At 43.3% G+C, this 23658-nt stretch overlaps 1 protein-coding gene across 2 annotated transcripts in view; it reads right to left on the minus strand.

The window, feature by feature from the left end:
• zfh2 (Zn finger homeodomain 2) overlaps positions 1-23658 on the minus strand; it is a 390896-nt gene that overhangs the window by 209039 nt on the left and 158199 nt on the right. For both annotated transcript variants that reach the window (XM_075877275.1, XM_037427400.2), the window contains one exon: positions 6013-6092. The gene's annotated coding sequence lies outside the window, so the exon portion shown is untranslated. The remainder of the gene's footprint in view (positions 1-6012; positions 6093-23658) is intronic.

The following is a 23658-nucleotide window of genomic DNA, read 5'->3' on the forward strand; positions in this document are numbered from 1 at the left end:
ACAAATTCAACTTAAGTACCCTATTGTTCATATAATAAAGCGAATAGATTTCTTGAAGTATATGACTATCTACACGTGTCTTCGATCGTTGATGATTTCTTGCTAATTTCTTGCACGTCAGATAAACAAGATGGTGATCAAATAGGCGCGTTAGGGCTTACCTATTAAACCATGGTCGCAACTTCTGCAAAAAACGGACATCTACGCCAAAAAAAAACGCCTTAGTGGACACTGAACTTGACAAGCGCTTGTGATTAAAAGCTATAAGCTGCTATACACGGAATGATGCGTTAGTCTGTATATTGTGGGAAGATTTAGATATGTGTACGTATCCGCGCTTTATTTCAATGTGAACTCTTGCAAGCGAACTGTACATTACCATGTTATTTTTTGAAATTGTCTCAGTTTGATATGTTTTTGCTTGGCTTCATTTATTACTCTCGGTAACGCATTTTTTTTCGCCAAAGAACTTATTAACTTGTATTAGCCGAGGAGATATAAACCTTAATCTCTCCACAGCAAGCCACTTCAAGCAAGACAAAGAAAAAAATTAACGCCTTTTAAAAACACGAAAGTAAATGTTAATCCTACTTAGGACAAACATTGATGCTTTTCTAGAGAACAGCCTATAACGAACGTATGATTTCTCCTAAGTGTTCGACCCATTATCATGGATGATGAATTACCGATCAAGCGACACGTACTTCTTTGTAAAAGGGTAATAACAATAATATATACATATTCCCACTGAATGTACTGCAGCGCATCTGCGATGCGAGAAATATGCTACAGAGTGACAAATTTATAAAATGCACCAGCGTTGCCCGATTCACCGGTATTTATTTATTGAATTTATTTATCAACACTGCAGACCATAGTAGGCCTGCATCATTACCTGCGGTATGTTGCGAAGTTCGAGCTTGTGTACCTTTTTCATCGGAAGAAAGTGAGCCCACACGGCCATGTTGAATTGAACTGCGAAAACCCGACGCGTTTCACCTGACTAACCTCCCTTGCTATTTGTTTTTCTGTTTCCTTCCCACAAACAAGACTTTAAACAACGTTAATTCTGGAGTTTCATAAGACACACTAGGCAGTCATAACTAACCACGCCGTGGTTGCACACTCAGAGTTAAAATTTCGCCAGTTGAGGTGGGTCGTAAATCTAAGTAGATAACCGTTTTTGTATTCCACCCCCGCGGAGACATGACCGCCAGGCTCCAGATTGAAAGGGCGCCCTCGACGTGAGCAGCACAAGTTCTACGACGTTAAGCTACAGTGGCGGCTAACTTTGCAAACGCCTATACAGCTATCCGTAAACGATTTCTTTGCTTATCGACATATTTATTAGCAATTTGTGAAAAGCAGGGTAATAAGAAAGCTGTTTCGAGTTTTACGTTATCTGTCGCCTTACTAGATGAATGCAAAGTAGAAGCGTAAAATAATTAAAGGCTTGTAGGATGTACAAAAAGGTGCATGGATGTTGGCGGGATCATCTAGAAAGAAAAGCATGCAGTACAGTCATTGCGACGAACTCAGAAATACAGCAATTTAGATGCACGAGGAGCCTAATCGGACTAAGGAAAAGTCATGCCATATGCCACGCAATTAGTATTCTGTACAAATCTGTCTGCACGCGCCTTCCAAAGGTGGTTGAATCCAAAGCAGGGGTTTATATCTCTCTCAGCTAGAAAGTTAAAAACCTAAGTATGCAGCTGATAAGTTGGGTTCACCGTGTGAGAGCTAGCGAAGGATGTGCGCTATTTTTCTGTATATTTAATTTTTGTCATATTGTGTTATGTTATAATTTGGCTATCTGAAGGTGAAACTGAGAATGAGGTGGCGATATGAGAAGAACGGCTCGAAAACCACAGCGTGACGAATGAACGGACAAAGCAAGGTCTGTCTCAAGTTTTTATATGTTGTCGGAAAAATATTACTACAGAACCACACGGTGGCAACTTCGTGCAGATATGGTTGCGCAAGTCAAGATAATTTGCATCTGCTTCTTATCGCTTCAGACATGCCGATGTGCGTGTGCGGATACGAAGGGATGATATGATATTCAATATTACTAAAAGAGCAAAAAAAAAAAAGAGAAGAAAACGACGTCATACTATACTTTGTTAATCGCATGTATAGTATAAAGCCCATCTCAGCTCGGCTCGATGGGCGCGAAGTGCGGGTTCTGCTGGACCATGAAAGGGCGCCATCTTCTTGACGGAGCCCGCTGAAGAAGTGGTATAGATGGGAGTGCAGTTCTAGAGGGGACTGCTGCAGTGATACCCCGATTGCCTCGCGATTTTACCGGCGCGGGGTTGTTCTTAAAAGAAGCCTTAGCGCCGGCGAAGAGGTCTGCCACGCGGCGGATCAGTGCACACGCCGGTCGTCTTCACAAGAAAAGGGAGTTAATGGCGCGGTGGAATTGAAAACTGCAGCGGCAAAGGAAAGAGAGACGAGGAATGGACGGGTGATTATTGGACTAATGGCAAACCACACGAGGCTGCGCCGTCTCGCGCCGCACAGAAGCAGCACAGACATCAGGGAGACGCACAAACAGACGGAACCAAGCACACAAGAAGGGCTAATGTCCTTAATGGCGCGGCAGCGAGCGAGCCAATCGTTTGCACTGGCAGGCGCATTTTGGCCGAGAAGGGGCGTGCGCTTATGATTGGAGTCTTCTCCGCCATTATTATTAATTCCCGCACCATTCCTGCTTTATTCATTCCTTTTACTTGCTCCGACCGCCTCGCCAGGGCTGTTGTTCCAACGCCGTCTCGGCGGCTCGCTCTTCTCGTCGACCATTTGTCCGCGCGCCTTTTCGCTTCTCTTGTTTGCGGAGCCCGAGATACCGCGCCGACTTCTGCGCCTTCATTCCGCGCGGCCATACTTCATCGGCCGACCTGCCAGACTCGCGCGAGACCGTCGCGAGGATGTCGTTTCCTGCTTGGCGTAACTGCATATACCCTCCGTGGAGGGTTTCTGATCGCCTCCATTGGGGCTCCCGGCACGAGCTATCAGCGACTCCTGCGAATGTCTCACTGGCTCATCGCCTAGCCGCCCAGACGAACTGCTATGCCGTCGTGTTGAACCCCACGTCTGTCCTGCCTTGTTCCTCGGAATGGTTTAGGGCCCGTACACATTGAATGCGGGCACTTTAAATGAATAGTGCACGCTGTTTGGAAAAAAAAAATATCATACGTATAGATTACGAGTGCGGTTTGCTTCCTTTTGTTGTTGGCTAAATTTAAAACTAGCTCTTTGTAATGGGTTAAAAGTACTAAACCACCCATTAGTAGTGTAATTTGCATTGAGTGGCGGCTGGTGGGATTTTCCTCTTCTGCCTCTTATAGACTTGTTAACGTGATCCCTTATCAGATACGACTGCTGTATAATATTTCCACGGTAAAAAAATCGACTATCATGCTCAATGCATCTCCATTTTGCGTGGATGTCTACAGAAGACGCTATCGGGCTGGCCTGTCGTGGCAAAAACAGAAGAATGTTGTTGTTCCGTTGGACAGAACAACAACACTGTTTCTTAGCCTTGCAAGGATGTAATTTTGCCTCCTGTACAGTGAAGAAAATACTCTCACGCTTCGAATCCTTATGTGATGGGTAATACTTCGTTGATGGTGAAAGTACGGGAAGAAAACATATGACGCCGCAGAATATAATTGTTTGCCTTAGACCACTGCCATGGGCAGAGAAGGAAACATTTTCAGCGATATTCGAGCCACGGAGCGCGAATATGAGTAATTTATGGAGACAGCAGTCAAGGCAAGTCGGCACCGTGCCACGAGGCCATTAAATAGCAAGGACACGAATGTGTTTGCGACGCAGATTTAGCGTGGCGAAGAAGCGGCTCTTTATTGTCTGGCGATACCAGCTCTGCAATCTTCGCTAAATTACGTTCTTCATGTTGTAACTAAACTCGGCAACCACTTGTCACGCATTGCTGCCATGACTATACACCGTCAGCGCCCAGAGGAGTCAGAGGGACGCGCCACCGTTACCTGTAAATTATGTTCTACACGTAGTTGTGATGAACAATTAATGTTAAATTTCGTACATGGCTCCTAGGTCGGGTTCTCGCAAGATTAGAGTATTTATATACACCAGTGAACGAAAGCGGTCGTTGAGGTAAGAGGCGCCAAATTGGGATAAATGTGACGTGCAACCATGGCTCAGAAATGCCAAAAAGAGGAGCCTCTAGGCTGCACAAAGAATTTCAAGCGGCGATAATGTTGCCGATATTCGTGCAAGGCTGCGGCACTGAATGCTTTATGTAGGGAACGAAACAACGAAGAAGAACCAGAATGGCTTTGAAAGAAATTATGTTCGTAAATAGCGAGAAGAAGTTTTTTTTTTTTCAAAACTTTATGAAGCTGGAGACACGGAATAGCTTCTCTCACCACTATAGCAACCAAAAATGCACAGCTAAAAACAAATAATGAGCTCTTGTATGATTCCCTTCACATGATTAAATTTTCTTTCACATCCCTACGATGGTTAGCCAATCATGTTGCTAGCCTACACAATAGTTCTAACAGAATCAACAACCTAATAGTTTTATTTTCGCCTTTTTTTGCACAAAACGTAAAAGAAGTACAGCGAAAACGCCGGAGCTCAGAATTTTTTTTTTCAACATACAGAGCGTTCTATAGGATGCATTGAATTCTGGCCTTTATTTCACACATTGATCCGTCCACCATAAAATTCAACAAACATTTTCGCTTCAGATTCTATACTTCAAGTTTTCTTCTATGTTCTACATAACCTTCCTTTGGCACTAATGCGACCGCTCTCGTACTATATTCCAGCAAGCACACTTACAAGTATTGACAGATATGCCCTCTTGCCCCTTTCAACCCCCCTGTCTCTTTCCTTTTGTTTGCAGCCTGACTATGCTCTGACCGCACAATAATGAGGGGTGAACAACCTTCAACCCTTCTCTGCCCGTTCACTCTCGGAATACTCCCGAAGCCTGCGGCGCAATTGCTTTTCCCTTCTCTACCCTATTGTCCTCCTTGCTAGACATACAGGCACCGCATTCTACTCGTCACATTCTCTTTAATCGGTGTGTCTCTGTCTAACCTCATTCGGTTAATAAATGCTGACATCTACAAATTACGTCCGGCTCCATCTAAAATGTCACTGATATAGCGTTGATAACATCGTAGCTCCTATACTGGCCGTATGCCAAATATATAAACAGCCACATCACTTCCCCATTTCCAGGACGAATAGATTCAGGCAACGAAGATCAGGAACGTCGAAAACTACGCTACTAACATGTGGTTTAATAAAACATTCAACAAAACGATACACATTAAGACAGCAAAACAGAGAACACTCAATGAAAAGACCGCGTGCAGTACCGCCAGAGTCAATCACCCATCGTACAAGACCGTTAACCTCTGGAACTCGTCCCGTGTATTAACTGCCATAAGCACAAGTTCACTTTGAAACAGCTGAGCCACAAGCTTCTGTCCGAATATATACACTTTTAAATCCAGCGAGGCAAAATGCCTACTGGGCCCGAAGTCTTGTCTGGAAACGAAGAATTGTCAGAGTGGCCGAGAGCACAAGGGGAGGGGGGGGGGGAGGGCTGTACTCTTTAGGTGAGCCAGTAGCACAAAACGCAACTTTTAAGTTGGAACGAAACAAGAAGATTCACTGAGACAGCATAAGATACCAATGCAGGCGAAACAAAGACAGCATCCCAACGAACATTCCAGGTTTCAGACAGATAAACTTGGTTTCACTGAAAACTGGAAGGTTTCATGGATAATCCAGAACAAAACGATAATAATAATAATAATAATAATAATAATAATAATAATAATAGTGAAATAAAAAACGAACGAAAAACTAAGGACGTGCACGGACCAACGGTCATGGAAGTGTACACTCACGGAAGTTTTTAATCATAATTCGTTATCCCGCGTCTAGAGCACCGATCAGGTAAACAGGCAGCCCTGTAGTCATGAATGGACAGACACCACTCACCATTTAGGCACCGAAGAAGTACTTGATGTCACGAGGTCGGAGACATTTGGCTCGATCCGACGCCGTAGCCTTGTAAAGGGCTGCATGAGTAAACATCAAAATTGGAGACACATACGTGTTGCACCTGAACCTGGCTAGCAAACTGCAACGCCAAAGCTCAGAACACGCACAGATGTATATCACAAGTGAACTTGTTTCCAGCATCTCGAATGTATTATATAAACTAATGTGGAACTATGCACGTCTTGTGGCCTAAGGCTCTTGTATTGAAAGCAGAAAGCTAACATCAAATAACACTGTAAACTAATTCTATAAAAAATAAAAAAAAACGAGAACAGTGGTGTAATTCTGGGACGAACCTATTAGCCAAGCAGAAGATGAAACGAAGCGTTTTACACTTAAGTAGAGCCCGATGTTGCAATACTGGGATCCTCACGCACTAATATGATTTTCTGTTCTTGTTGCTCTTTTCAAGACACAATATTAGACTGACGGAAAACGAAGGAAATGATAAACAGGTAAAAAAAATGGATTTTGGAGATATCGTCACTCTACTTATGGTTTTTGTTGTATTGATCTGAAGAATAATGGCCATCCTTAGCGGGCCTAAAGTATAACGGCCACTTTATTGTATCTTTTTTTTTGTGGTTTCACAAAAAAAAAACAAAATTCCATACAGAAGCATGATTTATAATTTGTTCCAGAATTTTTTATTATATAATTGATGACAAGTGTGCGAATCCTTGTTGAATATTGTTCTTGAAACCAGTCGGAGCTGTATGCAGTTATTTGAAGCGCTAGTTATGTACAAATGCGCCTTAACAGATATTGTGACTATGACGTATTATATGGAATTAAATGTGAGAGTACATTGCAATTTCTAGTGGATTAATAGTCTCCTGGTTTGATTAGACGACTCTGATGCTTTATCTAAAGTGATGATACATTGTGTAAAGGATTGCAACCTTCTCAAGCATCGTACAATGAGCAAGTTTTATAAAATAGAATGCTATCGCATCCCTTTCTGCTTCACCTTCCATCTGCATACCACTAAGCAATTCAGCTTTATTAATAGTCACACCCGAATTGTGCGTTCCTTCAACGCAACTTGACGCAATGCGTGATGGATGTTGTTATTGTGCAGCTAAGCATCAACTTTCTCAGTTTTCTTTGCTTAATAGCCGACTCCCTTTGGCATAGGCTATTAGTGGCCCGGCTTTTTCCAAACGTCTTTTTTGAGTGACTTTTACTACTTCATAACTCTTTTAACCTTTAAATTTTGTAGGGTACTTAACATTCCTGAATGAGTACTTATACACCAGCCTGCTTGACTGACTACTAAGGGTTCAAGGTCTTCATCTTTTTTCTTTCTTCATTAAGCAATCTGCATGCTTCTTGCGACAGCATGCTTCTTTTCTATCTTAGTGTCGTTCCGCCGGCGTCAGTTAGGGTCGATCAAATTGTTTTTGCTCGCACGCTAACCCCGTCTTCGCCACCTAAAGACACAGATTTGTTGCAACTTTTTTTTTTCGTGACTGTTTGCAGGTTGTTCGTCTTAGGCCCGAATACGTTTTCCTTTCTATGCCAACACAAAAGCATTCGCTCGCGTCTGTGCATGTGCGGTTGCATCGGCTCCCGTTCCCGTGTCATTTCAGGATAACGAATGCAAAGTGGACAAGGTAGCGGCTGACGCCAAGGGAAAGCACAGTTCCAAGCTTAGTCTTGACTCTATCGAAGTAGAATGATTACATGAGGTACAAAAGGCGAGCGGTCCACAGTCAACAACTCCCGGTGCGGCCCGCGCCCACGTCAGAAAAATCCGCCCACTGCATCGAAAATGCCAGCGAGGAATGCGAACAAAAAAAAAAAGTGTCCTTCCTGGCCCTTTTAATTAAACGGACGTCTGGCATGTTCCCTGTTCATTTAAATTGTACTCCGGGGAAAAAGAGGGAATAGTCGAGAAAAACAAGCGCAGTCGGGCATCGGCAGGAAAGCAAAGAGCGAGCGAGTGCGTAATTACGGCGGCGAAGTAAGACGGGCTAAGTCATTTCATCGCAGATACTCGCCCAATATCGTTCCTTCAGACACGAAGGCGCGACGGTTCCTTCCATTTAATTCGAGCGAAAGTGCGCCGCGCACAACAAAAAAGGAGAAAAAGAAATCCCGGATGTGAGCGAAAAAAACAAGAAACTATGGGGGTGCTTTGGTCGGAAAAGCTTCCGCAGTGTTTACACCGAGACAGGGACGGCTAATTCCTGCCACCTAGCGACCCTTTCCCGACGCCGAGGGGCGGTGGCTCTTTCATCGCACTGTTTTCTTCGTGTCCATTCCCGAGTTGGACGTAGCGTAATAACAAGCAGACTGGGAATTAAACAAGAAAACTAATTTTGCACCCGAGTGCCTTTCACCAATGGCGCCGGATCGGTGTGCTCTCTCTCTCTCTTTCTCTCGGATTCCAACTGGAGCACGTTGGAGTTTCTTCCTTTCTCTTTTCTTCCTTCCCCTCTTGCACATCCTCTCTTAATTAATTCCAGGCAAAGCGCGAGGACAAAGGGGGGCGGCGCTTTCCTAACGAGTTCCCTGGCGCCGCTCGTCCAATGAAAAGTCAGCTCATTAGTCTCCCCCCTTTCTCGTCTGCCCTCTCGCATGGGCGCGATAAAAGCAGACGAAAGAAAATCATCGCCTGACAAAATGGCCGCCCCATTTCTATCTAAACGAAGCGCTCGCTGCAAAATGAAACAAGTAAAACGAGTAAAGTCCGGCGAACGAAGCCAGTCCACCGCGCGGGAGCTTCGGCGCACTGCGCAACATTCTTGGGCCGCATTATTTTAATAACGGCGCGAAGCTATGGGGAAGAAAAGACACAGGAACAAAGTGTGGATATATCATTAGCGCTGGCCTCTCCCTTATTCTGGTGCCTCCTCCCGGGCGTCATTTATAATCAGAAGCGATCTCTGCAAACGACAATGAAGGCCTCATTTGGCGAGGCGCTGTATTTGGAAGACAACGGCTGAGCCAACACGCCGCGGCCCGAGCACCGAGCCGCTTCGTCCTAATGGGCCAATTACAAATTACCCCCCATCTCCCTGCGCCACACAAATGTCCCCCTCGTTACGAGAGACGTCGAAAGAGCGGCTGCCATCACCGAGATGGAGAAAAATAAAGGAAACCTCAGCGATGAAGCGTCCAAATCCGGCCGCCGAGACGGCAGATCGCGGGACGTGATCTCCCTGCAGTGAAGCCGGCAGCGACAGCCTTCTAAGGCCGGAATGGCCGCCACCTTCTGGCGACTCCTTTCCCGGCAACGCTAAGCTCGCGTGTTCGCGCATACAAGGGACAGAGCCGCTTCCAGAGAGATATCGAGGCATTTCCACGCAAGACATCTGCGCTGGTAAGGCAATGACGGCCACGTACCAGCCACAGCCACCCACTTGCTTCCCCTGTGAAAGTGACGCCGGTCGCGTTTCAGCTGCACAGCTCGGCGGCTTTCATGAAGCGCTGCATAGCATTGTATACGTTCAAAAGGTTTGCCCCGCCGCGGTGGTCTAGCGGCTAAGGTACTCTGCTGCTGACCCGCAGGTCGCGGGTTCGAATCCCGGCTGCGGCGGCTGCATCTCCGATGGAGGCGGAAATGTCGTAGGCCCGTGTGCTCAGATTTGGGTGCACGTTAAAAAACCCCAGGTGGTCAAAACTTCCGGAGCCCTCCACTACGGCGTCTCTCATAATCATATGGTGGTTTTTGGGACGTTAAACCCCACAAATCAATCAAATCAATCACGTTCAAAAGGTACCAGTCACGTTCAGTCGAGAACGGCAGGGCTGAGAAAGGGCGGTTAATCAATAGGCGAGGTCAGTCGCTTACTCTGCACACAAACGAGTGCGAGATAGCCCAAACTTCCTGGACTGAAGTTTCGTTTTGTCCAAAGAACGTTTACTCGCAAAATATTGAGTAAACCTGTTATATTACCAGATCGGGAATCTTCAGTGACCGCTTCAGTGCTATGCCGCTCGAGCATCGCCCAAGGAGAGAATATAATGACGCCTGCTTCCATGCGAAGTGCTTCCAGCACCATAGTCCGGTTAAATTGCCGAGCACCTTTTCTTTTCTCTTCCTTTTTTCAACATGGTCCTTTGGAGAAGCCTCTATCCAAGCATGATCTGCTATAAATGTGCACCTTGCGTTCCAGCGAAATCTACAGCACAAGGCGTAGAAAAACCTTTCTCTCACACTGTATCATGTAGTTAATCTTGAGCTTTTAATGTACCCTTATGAAAATGGCAACGTCCTGTACGTGTACTGTATGGTTCCCCGATGCGACACGAGGACGCAACCTGTATGTTTCCTAACTGTAACGATTTGGCCACCACTTTTATGTTGCCTCAAGGCGTCATCCTGTATGTTTCCAATCTGGGACCATCCTGTATGTCACCCAAATGTGGCGATTTGGCCGCCGCTTTTATGTCGCCTCAAGGTGTCCGATGCAGCCATATGTGAAAGCTTCACTGATACAAGTCACTTTCAACTTTATCGGCTACACTGCATAGTAATCCAGAATTTGAACTTGTTGAGTAACATCATGCAATAAAGGTATGCACTAAGTGGTGGAAGTATGCACCAGAGACAGGGTGGTTACTATCCACAGTGCGAATGGATACTTGTGCATGGAGTGTGAATGGATACTGAATGGACACTGTGGATACTTGTGCGCAAGTATCCGCAGTGCGAATGCAAAACTGAAGTATAGTACGTTAAAATGAATTTCACAACGTTTTTGTCAATAAAATTACGAGAGGCGTACTCTTTGTTCCTACTTTGGACCATACGATCTAAAGCATTGCCTCCGAGATGCGGCGCACAGCAATTCATCTGTAGAGCAGACGACGGATGACAACTTGTCCTAAAGCGTGTTCTTCAGTCTAATGCGGCAATCTTCATGCCCCAAATAATAAAAATTTGTTATGAATCGTTTATGAACTCATTCAACATTCAATTCTCTTACCCAACGTGTTGCAAACACATGGCCGTCACAGCAGCTCCATCTGTGTGTCAGTAATGGAGAGGCACCACATATTAGAAGTCTCAGTGCTCTACGTATAAGAGTGAATTCAGATACTGTAGAATACCGTGTTCAAAATAGTTACTCCTATCTGCTAAAACAGCCTTTCTTCACCAAATGCGGTCACGTTTACTCGCGTTTGAAGCTTATTGCCGCTTTTCCGTTCCGATTTCAAGATTTCTCAACTGATCAACGCATTCTCGAAAAGCTCTGATTTGTACCACGAATATTGTCGCTAAAACAAAATAATGCAACATGTTTTTCTATATTACTGTATGATGGCCTTCGGTTGTCTATTTACGAGACTAAGAAAAATCGAAGATGGGGTTTTTTTATTATTCCAATTTCAGTGGAGTACACTTTTGCTAATATGAGAACTTTGAGGCAATATATAAAATTTACATTTGCCCTACGGCAGCAATAACTTATGTACCTAATGAACACACTAATTCCTTAAAGCATGGCAAGTTTGAAAACGCTGCTTGCATTACTTTCGAAGAAAAAAAAGGGGGAATACGTAACTTATTTTAAACTGTCACAAAATTAGACATTTTTAAAAGCTATTTTCTTAAAGTCTACAAACTTGAAACCGTATGAATTCATTCTTCATTAGACATGCATTTCCGGTAAAAAATACCTTCCTTGAAACAAAACTATTTGTCTTTTTATAGCATCTGCAATTTTCGAAAATGACAGGTGACGAAATTGGTGCCTCCGTGCTGGTGAAGTTTGATATTTTTTTTTTCTCGTAAGTTCTGCCGTTAATCATAAAACGAAGTTGACTTTCGGGCTACCTGGTGAGAGGTGCACGAAATATAAAATACTCAATGAAATCTAAAATATCAACTTTTGGACCCGTGTCGATCTCTCGTGGAATCACCGATACATACATACATACATTATATATATATATATATATATATATATATATATATATATATATATATATATATATATATATATATATATATATAGTGGGAGTAATAATTCAATGGGCCAGTTAGTCTTCGTGGGGGGGGGGGATTTGGCACAGTCAATCACCCCTCTGGCCACGGTACTGATAAGAAATATTATTGTACTACCGCTTCTTACGAACATGTGAACTAAGGTGCACTTGCACGTAACATATAGTTCACTGCCAGGTAACATCCTGCAGTAAACATAAAGGACATATCCCAAAGGTAACAAGAAGGAATCCTTCCACAGGAAGAGGAAGGTTTCGTCAACATAAAGTAGTGTCCTGCAGGCAACATATAGGATAAGGAACCATAAAGGTCATGTAGGACATCAGTAGGAAACAGACAGTACATTGCCAGGACATCACCATTTTCATGCGCGGGTAGACCATTTATTATCGCCATTGTTGACCGCGTCAATCAGAGAAGTTGCGAGGCAAGTACTGTAAGCTCTGCAGACGACATTGGCCTAAATTTCCACGAAGAGCCTTCAGCGTTTGTCCACTCGATACGTTCTGGCCAGCGCTGGTTCTGGCTTAAATAGATGTCATTTTTAACAGCCCTAATATTTGTGCGCACAAGCGACAAAAATGAACGCGCAACTCACTGGTTTTAGGCGATCGTAACTTCACCGCAAAGCGTAGGCAGAAATCATTTTCGGCGGGGGGAGGGGGCACATCCTTGAAATGGCCATTGGTCATTTTTGACCATGTATGCTACGCGAAATAGCATTCCGTGAAAGGGCCGGGGTTTGCACGGAACCGGTGTGCCACCCAATGGCAACGCCTCTGCAGTAACGTAGAAAATACTTGCGTACACTGCCCAAGCTTCTGAAATTATACACGGTTAAGCTGGAAGATTCGAATCTTCTAAAAAGTAGTACAGTGACTTCCAATTTAGCCGCACGAAACAGCGTAGGATCAATTACAAATGTAAATACAAAAGCCAATTCTTTTTGTCTATTTCTCTGTCTCCTAAACAACAACCACTTGTCTCCACGCCCGAAACTTACGACGCACAAAACATGGCACCGTTAACGGGCTGATTATTTGAAACCTTAAAATATCCAAAGTAAAAAAAAAATATTTTGAAGCACTCCGTCCTTTAAAGTTTCACAAAGAATAGGAACAGCCTGCATTTGTCCGAACTTGCGAGCACTGGTTTCCTTGAACGCGCATGTTTTCATTTCATTTTTCATTTATTTTACCCTCAATCGCACATAGCTTTACAGAGGGGAGTGGAGTACAAGAAAATAATAAACTATGAACAAGAGAAACATAGTGACATCAAAATGATAAAGATTACAAGACATGTAAATTTGATGTTAGGCAATACACTGGATGTATGTGTAAGTACCATCAGAAACATGGGGGAAACAGAATACAATAATATAAATGTACAATATACACTTCACGCGTCATGTATTTTATTATCGGTGGCGTTGCTGTAATGTCAATCTTTGTTTTTCTTGCGCGAACATTTCTCAAGAGCACTTTCCTATTTTAGGCCAATTTTACACAATTTTCACATTGTCGTCTGAAGGCTCCTTGTAATAGACTTCGCATAAAACGCTTTTCTATCCCTTTTTCTCAAGGGGAATAAATGGACACTTTGTAAATTTCCAAGCGTGTTCGACGAACGCTTCCCATTGAGACGGTATCAGTCCGATTGGACCACGATGCGCGCGTCTCCCTTCTTGCATGATTGGACGTGAAGGGCACAGCGACGCTTCGCAAACGAAGCGCAAGCGCTGTAGAGTCCGACACGACCGGTACACGTTAGCACCCAGAGGCCACCTTGCACCGTACCAGGGTACGAACGAATGGATGGACGGAGGGAATTGATAATGAGACATTAAATGCTCTCGCCTTATTGAGGGCACGGCACGCTTCGTATAAATAAAGTGGATGCAATTTTTTCAAGCTTTTAGAATTGTCCGTTGTTCTATGTTTAAATGTATATCTTGTTTACGTTCTTAACAAGACCGTTCGATAGGTTTCATGATACCACTCACTTTTTTTTTTCAGTTTGGATCAGCAAGATAAGGTATACACTAGACACTCTCAACGTACGCGACACTAACTTATGTTACTTATACATTTATAGCCTTTGCTTTTATCTGACATGGCCCTGTCTACGCTTTATTCTCTCACTATTGTGCCTGATTCGTAAATATAACATTAATATTTTTTGCAATATAGATGCGTTGTGCCTCTCATGCTAGGGTCCTATTTTGGACCTTCAGTAGCGAGTAAATAAATAAATAAATAAATAAATAAATAAATAAATAAATAAATAAATAAATAAATAAATAAATATCAGATTGTCGTGCATATGGCTCTCCACAAACACATGCAAGACGCCTGAATCATTTTCAAACGGTTCCTAAATAGTCACTGATCCACGATCCACCAACTCCGTAAAATGATACTATTTGTAAACGTCGCGTCTAGTCACTAGCACTGAATGTCACTCAGGCTGGCGCGTCATCCTTCTTAGTTGGACGTTGGAGCTGTCAACACGTCTCTCTACCCGCTCAATGCAACTACAGACAACATTCAAAAAGTTTCGTCGGGTCTTCAGCGATGACCATTAGACCTCGACATCCTACTTGCTAGTACACTGTTGTCTTCTTCTGACCGTAATATATTGCCCATCCTAGCACCGGAACATCCCACAGCACAAGTGCTTCCCATGAGTAGTGTTCCTAACGCGAAAACTGGTTCTACAACAGAGCAACAAGTTAAGGAGAGAGAGAAAAAAACCCCGAAACGGAAACATGTTCGCGGAGGGCGATTACTCTGTATACTACCAAAAAACTTGTGTATATCGCGGCCGAGTACTACCCAGAAGACTAAACGGATAGGTTTCCTGTTCACCAACGTGCCACGCCCTTCACGCCTCTCGCTGTGCACAGGAGCGGGGCGCAGACACGCCACCATGGGCGTCGTGACACGCGACAAAGCCGAGTGGAACGACAGAGCGACCGGAATTCGTGCCGGCCGCAGTGCGGCGCTCGCCGGAGGAAGCGCACACGACGGAGCGTTTCCACGGCGCATGCAATTTCCATGCCGGATACATATCGACGGAGGTTGCTCGATGTAGGTGAGAGAAAGAAGCGAATCGCAAAAATAAAAAAAGTGTCCCATTTCGCCGAGCGCTGCGCATTAAGAGTTTACAAGCCTGGCTGACGCGGATCAACACAGACGCCCCGGCATCCCGGCAAGTATAAATCTTGTCTCCGGGCTTTTTACATAATCGTTTACGCAGTCTGGGCTTTCCGCAATAAAGTCTCCACCCCCGTGGCAAGGGCGTATTAAGAGCAGTGCTGCAGCAAACGCCGCAAGACAGTAAAGAAAGAAGCGACGAGCTCCGCTCTGGCGCGCAGAAACTTGAAACATTTTCCACACACTTGCTTAGCGAGCATTCATAACTCATCGCGTTTTGTTTGTTTGGTCATTGAGCTAGTTGAGCACCCCCCCCCCCCCCCATTCCTTATTTTTTATCGCGTTGTGGCATACCACTCCAGAAAGGTGGCACATTTGTTAAAGACGAGAAGCAAAATTATCCCTACTCCCGAAGAAAAATACCTGTACCTTCCTGGACGGTCGCAAATATTTCGTAAGAAATTCGCGCGTTCGTGGAAGGGCATAGACTCAAACTAGGCACATTGAAATGCGAGCTCGTCGAGGTAGACTCGGCTTGTAAAATATCCGAGATAGACTGAATCAGATCCTTCTTCACCCTTAAAATGCCCGAAAATAAGTCGGCGAAAAACCAGCCCTAAGCAGCCTGGCGATGGTATTTGTAAACGTGACAAGTGGCATGCGAACTATTTATTCTTGAAAGTTGTCCTGGGCGCGAAACTTTAACAAATGACACATCCAACGAAAGAAAGCCACAACCTCAAACGAAGACAACATACAGGAACAACAATGGTCAAAAGCGTATAAAAGTATCAATTCTACGCCGCACAAATGCTCGCGCGCACCATATGCCTTTGAATATTTCTAGCTCATCCGCTGGGAATTTCGTTTGTGTGTTGACGTGCGGAATATGATTCGAACGTTGCCTGTTCCTGTATTTCAAGATAAGTGTAATTAATAAAAAGAGAAAAGAGCGAAGTTAGCTTTGCAGCAAAACTAATCAAGTGCCACTTGATTAGTGTTACAGGTAACAATGTCTTATAAGCAGCCGACATATACGCTTTCTTTATTTATACTTGGCCTTGGATACAAAAATGCAAACCCGACAACACTCGACGTGCATTTTATGCGCGCTCCCGACAGTTTCTCCGCCACTGCTTGAGGACGTCCATCGACTGCGAACGTGTGCTGCAGTTGGATGCATACGAGTAAAAAAGAAAATAACCCTCTTGATTGATTTGTGGGGTTTAACGTCCCAAAACCACCATTTGATTATGAGAGACGCCGTAGTGGAGGGCTCAGGAAATTTCGACCACCTGAAAATAACCCTCTTTACACATGGCCTGACTCAAAATGCGTGCACATGCGCACGTAATTTTGTTTCTATAAAAGTAACAGTTTTATGTTGCTTTGCCACAATCACGATTTACTAGTTCCATACAGTACATTACAGGGCTCCAGGCTCACCTCCACCGCGGTCGCAGGTTCGAATCCGGCCGGGGCGGTCACACTTTGATGGAGGCGAAGCGGTATAAAAGCCCGTGTACTGTGCTATGTCAGTGCATGGTAAAGAACACCAGGTGGTCAGACTTTTCGGAGCCCTCCACTATACTGCGTCTCTCATTATCATGTCTTGGTTGCGGGACGTGAAAAAAGCCCTGATATTATTATTATTATTATTATTATTATTATTATTATTATTATTATTATTATTATTGAAACTCGGTCGTAATCAGTCAATACACGTTGAGTACAGGTGCCCTCATATTATGCGACACAGCCCCCTCAGAGGGCTTGCTGAAAGCTCAGCCGATAGCTGCCGTATTGCGCCGAACACACGCACACACACGCGCACACACACACACGCGCACACACACGCGCACACAAACACGCACACACACACACACACACACACACGCACGCACACACACACACACAGACACACACACACACTATTATTTATCAGAAGCCGAACAGAATGATACAACAGTATTACAAAACAGACGACAAGGAGTTGCATGACAAGCAATATTCACTGCCCAAAATCCCCCGCTGGAACCTCGCTCTCACGTGCTATGCAGTGAAGGTGAGGCAAAGGCAAGCTTCCTACTGTATACCTTTTGGTTGTTGACACGGAAATATTTTTCCCCCTATAAACAAAAACCACTCTACTGAAACTTTCTGCTCGTCTTAATGACATAACATGCTATGCAATAATGTAAAATACATATTTTTATTTGGGCCACTGCACTGCAAAAATTGGGCCGCAACATGAGTCTAAATGCTGCTTTTCCCAACTTTGCGACAATATTTTGGCAATATTTCTGTTTGATTTGCTTCTGAAGTATACTAATCGTTCAACAAAGGAACACATAAAGCAAAAAAAAAACACAAATGTGTAACTGGTGAAACATTTGTGTTTTTATAAAAACTCTAAACATGCAGAAACTGCAATTTTTCACCAAGCGAAAGAGAAATAAAGTAGAAAAATGAGAAAACGATCATGGTCATGAAAGATTTGCGCTTTGAGATTTATGAAAAAAATTGTTTCATAATAATTGCCTGAACCAGTAATATTATATAAATAACAGCGTGACACAGTTTCTCTTGGGTGTCTAAAGCTTGAACCACGCTCTAGGCAACAAAAAAGTTTTTTTTCTGCAAATTATGACGCCTGAATAACTATTTCTCACGTCTACATATACCCACGGTTTTTTTTTCAACATAATCCGAGATGGTTGAAAATGGACAATGTACACATGATATATATATATACAACAAAAAAGTTTTTTTTCTGCAAATTATGACGCCTGAATAACTATTTCTCACGTCTACATATACCCACGGTTTTTTTTTTCAACATAATCCGAGATGGTTGAAAATGGACAATGTACACATGATATATATATATATATATATATATATATATATATATATATATATATATATATATATATATATATATATATATATATATATATATATATATATAGTCTAGTAGATCCTCCGTGAGCGGTCACAACGTGGTTATATATATATATATATATTACGAGGGACCATTGGTCAGCTGCCCGCTCGTATTAAGTTCACGTGGTACGTGACGCCAAAACAGGCTCATAAAGAGTGTGCCACACTCGCAGCCATGGCAACAGGTGGCGCTGACTGACACTACCGCGTTTAATTCATATATAAACCCTATAAAGTGGGTGGGGGGATAGTAGCCACCGTCGAGCATCGAACGCGTTATTCGAAGGTCGCAGGCTCGGTTCCTGCCCACGGCAAGTTATCTTTTCACCCACTTTTCTTTCTTCTTGTTTACTTTACATTGGCTCTAATAACTTGCCGTATGCTTTCCTTGGCATTAACGTCTGTTAGATCTCAATATATTGTGTGAAACGCGGAAAAATCAGCCCTGAAGCATAAACTTCCTTCCTTTATATATATATATATATATATATATATATATATATATATATATATATATATATATATATATATATATATATATATATATATATATATATATATTCGCTGATTGATATGTGGGGTTTAACGTCCCAAAACCACCATATGATTATGAGAGACGCCGTAGTGGAGGACTCCGGAAATTTCGACCACCTGGGGTTCTTTAACGTGCACACAAATCTGAGTACACGGGCCTACAACATTTCCGCCTCCATCGATATATATTCGCACATTGTGGGGTGGTGTAACACCTTCCAGGTAAAAGTGCACGGGTCGGTACTCTATGGAGCTCCTGACAGTCAATTAAGAGCTCAGTTATAGCCGAGCACACCTGTGTGCTTCGCTCGGCCCTTCTCCCAAGCTACCCCACCCTGAGAAGAAAAAAAAGAGAAGCGAAAAGGCCGTGACGCCGTACACGGGGCAAGCGAGAAGACGTGCATGGACGCAAGGTGCGCGCCCGTTGACACTTGATGCGTCGCTGAGGACGATGCGTCGTCGTGCGTTCTCCCGTGAGCGTTTCTAATGAATATGCCGGCTCGGCGTGGGCTGTCGCAACGACGAGCGACAAGTACACGCCCGGTTCCCAGATTTAAAATTCAAAAGTCACCGAGGCTTGGATAAGCCTTGGTAATTGGTTCCCTGTGTCAGCAACACGACATTCATATTCAGAGGAGAGGGTGACGCGCATGTCATCCGTGTCTGTTACCAGGGCCCCCAAACTCGAAGCGTTTGACTAAACTAAAAGACGAAGCGAGAAAAACACAAGCAAATAGTGAAATTAAAGTAAATAAAACGAAATCCGGACCGTAACGAGTAAAATGCATATTTTTGAGAAAAAAAAACTTTTTTTTTTACGGATTTTCATCGTATCTAGGAGGAAGGTAGACGAATATAGTCAAGATGGTAAATGTACATACGCCCATTTGCTCAACGCATGCGAGGCTAACCCCATTTAAGAATTCTGTGTGGACGCTCTTGCGTATCAAATAACTTGTTTCTAACTTTGATACTAAAAGCATGCTAGAACATGCAACAGGGTTATCAGAGCAAGCTTTTTTTGTTTCTTTCGTCGCGTAACCATGCGTCGCTGCCCTTCGATCAGTGTTCTTCATATGGGCACGTTGTACATTTCATGGCACACGTGATTCGATGACTAATTTGGCGTAACAGCCGTAAGCAACATTCTCTGAGAGAACATAGTATATAGATTTCGTCACTTTCCACGCAACATGGAATGCAATCGCACGGGCGATCGCACGGTAATCGAACCCGTGAATTCACGTTCGACAACAGAAAGCCGCAGCCACTGAGCCACCGCAGTAGTTCGCCCCAATTGAGACAACAGGCAGAAATAAGCTCAGCGTCCAGGCTTCGCTCGATTATTCATACGTTTGTTTCCATATAAAGAACAACACTACATAGCTCTGTCGGTGTTGTCACAAAGTGGATGTGGACATCCTCGTCTCAGCAGCTGTGCCACTCGAAAAAAAAAGTATATATATATATATATATATATATATATATATATATATATATATATATATATATATATATATATATATATATATATATATATATATATATATATATATATCGATCTACATGCAGACGCCGAGTGCGCGGTACAGCTCATGCTGCCTGTCGTATAACATACTCCGCAGACAGCGGTTCTTTCGCAAAACAATAGGAACTGAACTCTCTCGCGTCGCGGCAACATTTGCGACGCTTTCATAGCCGATAAAAACATTTGGGAGCTAAAAAAAAGAGACAATGCAACAAAACAAGCATGTACCTAACCTGAAAGATGAGAGGTACGCTGTGAAATCAGGCTCGACCTGACTGATTGGTATTAGAATGAACTGGACTCCACATTTAATTCGGCGAGAGTACTTGCCTTCGCCGTCAAGCAGAAAAGTGCCACTGTCGAAACTTTGACATCAGCGACATTCTTTGTCGCACCATTCTCAATCAACAATCTCATTGTACGTATGTTACAGGGTTATACTAAAGGGCCAAGTTAAATCGAGAATTCTCAGCTGTAGCGAAAGTCAGCGTAAGCTGAATAACGAAGACCTACGTGAGTGAACCACTAATAAATGGTTCTCTTATAAAAAAGAAATACCCTCATACAAAATTAGAAAGCAAAGTTGAGTCCTCTATTGATTAACAGGCGGATTAAGCGAGAAAATAGGTGTAGCAAGTCACCTTAATGAAAGAAAATTATAGCCTAACGGCGACTTTAGACTCCCTGTCGGCGTTGTGACAACAAATCAAGCGTCCACATGTGTCGTCAAACACACGCCAAGCATAAATGCGGGATGTCTGCGATGATGATTTCACTTAAGCACGCGCATGCGCTTGAAGGTGACGATCCCAGCCAGATCGATCGCCCATACTTAACCTGTCACGAAAGCTAAAGAAATGCTGTGCGCAATAAAAAAATGATGACGAGAGGGCGAAGCTAGGTCTTAAGGTCGATAATGTCTACGTTGAAGTCGCCGACTAGTATAAAGTACGGACAGATGAATGCATGAACGGATGGACGGACGTACAGACAAATAGATGCACAGACGCACGGCTGTACCAACGAACGGCACAGGTGATTAATGTATTGTGCAGTCATATGCTTGATTGATCTACACATAAAGCATGTTTTAGTTTCTCGTTGTGCAGGTGTTCAGTTTCGGTTTCGGTTTGCTTACGACGGCGCAGCACGAATTGTGGACGGCGCACATACTGTTAGCAAGGATTGCGACTAGTGGACATTTTTTTAGGGGCTTCTCCCCTAACAATAGGAAAAAAAAACAACGTAATAACAGGGCGATATGCGCCCTATACGTGCAGAACTTCAACTATATTTAGGTGCCCCACATACCCGGCTAAAAAATATGCCAGACAATTTGTATACAAAGCAAGCCTGTATTTATATTGCCGTAACACCCCAGTCAAGCGACTGAGCATTGTACGAGTGCTGCCTGTTCATTACACCCATGGATGTTAGGCACACATACATCTGGCTCTACACGTACATAACAATAACTTTGAGTACAAGAGCGCCGTCAAAGAAAAGTCATTTCATCGCAGCAGTAGCATAAAAATCTGGCTGACAAATCGCCGTTATAATACACTGAAATAAACGCTAATTTAACTGAAAACCACCCTACATGACATGCTAAAAGTTTCTTCTTGCTCTGCCAAAAAAAAAAAAAAACCGACCGCTTTAGAGGAGGTCTCACTTCTAGTGCAATAATTACGAGTAATCATGCACGCAATAGACACGCCTCACTCATAAAAATAAAGGTTTTGGTAAACTCGCTCAATACGTGGTAAGTTTTAAGACTTTAAGAGCAGCCTTTAAAAGAGGAACCGTTACACCATTACAGTTGAAAACCGAAAAATATCTTATCGCGCACTCACATATGGTCGCGAGCCATTTAACCTGTTTTTTCAGGAATCAGAGTCACCGAACCTGCGACCTTGGAATAACGCAAATTCGGTTCCTGCCCACGGCAAGTGATCTTTTCACCCACTTTCCTTTCTTCACATTTACATTACAATTGGGTCTAATAATTTCTATGTACTTTTTTTGGCATTATTGTCTGTTATCTGTTATGAATATATACTTCGTTCTTTGATATATATATATATATATATATATATATATATATATATATATATATATATATATATATATATATATATATATATATATATATATATATGAAAAAACCCACGTTTAGTTGAGTGAACTAAACGTGGGTTATCCGATGACGAAATGCTATAACAAAGCTGCGGCCTTTGGCTCGCAGATTAGAACACTTTTTTCTCTTCCTCATCATTTTATATCAGACGCCGACATTCTCTTTAGAGTAAAAACAAAAAAAGCACTACGACGCTCTCCGGTTAATATTTTCAGTAAAGAGGACTCGTGGATAACATATCGTATCAAATATTTTAATCACTAGAATGAACGAAAAACATATATTGCTGCATTGCCCAATTTTCGTTTGTGTATTGTCTCTGTGTGTAGAGATGTTTACATTTGTTTTCATTGTTTAATTTTCCTTGAAACTATCCCATTGTTTGGCGGTCCGATGATTATATTTAAGAAAACGTCAATGTTGTTTACAAACACAGAGACCACCTTGAATGCTACTACTACTACTACTACTACTACTACTACTACTACTACTACTACTACTACTACTACTACTACTACTACTACTGCTGCTCCCAACAACAACAAAGAAGACCCACTGCATGATAAAAGCAGTGCACGAAGACCATAACGCAAGAACAACACAGGGCACGCGCTGACCTGTGGGGTTCTTCTTGTGGTACCGTCCTTTGCGCTGCTTTTACGATGAATATAAACCAACTACCCAGTTTTGTACGTTGCCAGACGCGCTCGGTCAGAACTCCAAACTGCCTTCCTTAACGACTCGATCAGTCATTCAGGAAAACAACTATAACGATCAGAACAGCGATAACGTATTTGGCCAATGGCTATATTCCTACGAGTTTTTCAAAGTGTCACCTTGCCGCGCAATCTGTTACACGCGCAGTAACAAATGTCACAGCGCGGTGTTTCGAGTAAGATGAAATGTCTCAAGCACGGCTCGAAACGTAACAAGTCACGGGTGATAGATCGGAATGGCAGCTGGCACGGCTGACAAAGAGAAATAGATGGATAGGTAGGGAGTCCAGAAAATGCTGCGGCGATTTAAAAAAGAACCACAAATGGGCCCACGAGAAGCATTCAGGGCTACTGTACGATTTGGGCGCCTTTTGGAATATTGCGAACACAAGGTTTAAATCAAAGTTATTAGGCGTGGTAAACTCGCCGCGGGACACGAGAGATTGACTCTCAGGGTACATGGCAGCCCAACGACATGACAGTGCGGAAGGCAAATCACACACACACACACACACACACACACACACACACACACACACACACACACACACACACACACACACACACACACACACACACACACACACACACACACACACACACAC

This window comes from Rhipicephalus microplus, chromosome X (genome assembly GCF_043290135.1).
Source record: "Rhipicephalus microplus isolate Deutch F79 chromosome X, USDA_Rmic, whole genome shotgun sequence".
NCBI classification, from domain to species: domain Eukaryota; kingdom Metazoa; phylum Arthropoda; class Arachnida; order Ixodida; family Ixodidae; genus Rhipicephalus; species Rhipicephalus microplus.